We start from the raw sequence: 2,315 nt of genomic DNA, 5'->3' as shown, positions 1-2,315 counted from the left end.
TAACCCTAAAAGTCCTTCTGTTTTCTTTATTTGTTTCTGGGGGTGGGGAAAGTAGTTGGTCTCCTTTCAAAATACCAACTATCTATCTGAGTCAGTCCTTACCAGCTTTTCTCAGCAAGCCCGTTCACAACTTCTCAATAATGGGAAACATAACAAGAAAGAAAAAAATTAATCTCAGGAGACAAAAAGATATGGATTCATAAGACCAAAACAATAGGCGTACTATAACAACACATCATTGATTAGATGCAGCAGGAAATAGGACTGGAATAATGGCTCAAGAATTACAGGAGAGAATCGCTTCCCGGCCTTTTGGCTACGATCAAGTGTAGTATCTGCTTTCATCAGGTTGATATCTGAGGACAATACAGTAAATGGAGCAAATTTTTGAAGCTGGGAATTGGAATAACAGCTTGCTCCATTCACTCCACGCCTGGACCTGGTATTTTCCAGGAATGGTGCACCCCGTCTCATAACAACAAAGGGCAGACTCTGCCTTCCTCACCTTTTCTTCATCACTTCGCTCCTCTTCGGCTTGCCCGAGTGAGGTACTGTTTTTCTCGCGAGGTTTCATGCAGCCTTGGCTCCGCCCACCGTACCTTCGCAGGGCGCTCGTGTTTCCTTTTCTTCCCCTTTTGGCTTCACCCGCCGATTTGCAGCAGGTGGATGGCTCTCTTAAGTTTCGGTATGGCATTGACCTTCGTGGGTTTTCAAGCAAGTTACTGGTGAGTGTCTTCATTATTACCACTCTATGCTGGTGCTATCATTGGCCCAAGGACTTTTTTCAGTAGCTCTCGGAGTGGCAGCAACCCCAAACCCGAGAGCTAGTTTTATCGGCTTTGTGGAAGTAGCGTCTCCAGGTAACGGAAACTTCAGCCGCCTTACAGGCTCCGTGCTCTTCCCTAATTCAAGCCAGCCTGACCACCAGGTGGTTATGCCTTAAATGGTCGGCCCCTGCCAGCCTGCCCCTCGGGGTGCCCTATGCCTGTGGCCACAAGGAGCCGGGGCCTGCCAGCTCTCCCACATTTCCGCTCTCTTACCCCATAAGGCTCTCTGTATTCTCTTGGACCTCTTCTCCAACCCTGCTCAGAATTCTGAAACCTTGTGTTTCTGATCATCCACCCTATTCTCAACCTTCTCTTAAAAAGAAAAAAGAGAATTATAGGAAAAAGCATCTGAGAACCCTGTTTCCTTGGGGTTTTAGGAAGCACTTCTATGGAGCTGTTTTATTCATAAAATATTTCATAATATTTTATCAGAAACATCTGGTCCTATTCCTTGACCCACAGATAGGGGAGGAGCTTGTGTGTCATGAAAACTGGAGGGAGGCTTGTGCATTTCTGGATCCAACAAGAACAAGAGTGGCATTGATCACTGTCAGCTCAGGTTTCCACCTTCTCACAGGCAACACCAAGGTGCATTTACTCATTCATGTGCTTACAGTGATAGCTTAGAGGACAAGCTCAGGCTCCAGCCCATTACTAACTGGGTGATGGCAATAAAGTCACTTCACCTCTCTAGGCCTCAGTGTCCTTACTTTAAAGCAAAAATGATACCAGTCCTAACCTCATAGAGTTTTTGTGAAGATTCAATAAGCTAATGTTGATGATAAAGAATTGTTCATCTTTTATGTTGTGGGAGCATCACTGATGAACAACCCCAGCTCTTGTTGTTTGGGATCCACTATAATATATTCCCACAAGGCTGCTCCCAGCTAATGGCCAAGCATGATAGGGGGACCAATGCAGGTCATTTGAGATATGAGACCCCTTCCTCCCAAAGATGACTTTGGTTTAAAGACTCCCACTGACTTGGCAGAACATTTCTTGGAATTGCATTGCAGCTCAAAACTCGTCCTACCCAAGCTTCCATCCTCCCTGTCTTCTTCCACAGGTGTCAGATGATCACTGTGGTAGGAAGACTCTTGCCACTTTCTACTACTTCCTCCCCTTTTATCTTTACAGGTTTTTCACCCACAATAAGCCTTTTTGTTTTTATCCCGTCTTAGTGTATACAAACACAGTTGGTAAAAACCAACATCTGGTATTCATAGATACACATACATGTACAGCTATCCCTGGTATGTAGTACATGCTCTATAAATAGTGCTTTTAATTATTAACGAATAGAGTGATAGGTAGCATAACCGTGAATGCTCGTGGGAATTCAGAGAAGGAAAAGTCATTTCAAACCAAGACATTCAGAAAGATATTGTAGGTGAGTTAGATTTAGAGCTAACTGGAAGATTCTCTAAAGTGAGATTTGTTGAAGATTGGGGACAGGCAATTTGAGCTAGGAGAATAATAAAACACAGA

General features: G+C 44.1%; 1 pseudogene; it reads left to right on the top strand.

Annotated features, from left to right (window-relative positions):
* The first annotated feature begins 296 nt into the window (after window positions 1–296).
* On the top strand, window positions 297–469 carry LOC137760375 (U2 spliceosomal RNA; annotated as a pseudogene).
* Window positions 470–2,315: the final 1,846 nt, after the last annotated feature.

The sequence above is a fragment of the Eschrichtius robustus genome, chromosome 2 (assembly GCF_028021215.1).
Source record: "Eschrichtius robustus isolate mEscRob2 chromosome 2, mEscRob2.pri, whole genome shotgun sequence".
NCBI classification, from domain to species: domain Eukaryota; kingdom Metazoa; phylum Chordata; class Mammalia; order Artiodactyla; family Eschrichtiidae; genus Eschrichtius; species Eschrichtius robustus.
This window is presented reverse-complemented; position numbering and strand designations above follow the sequence as displayed.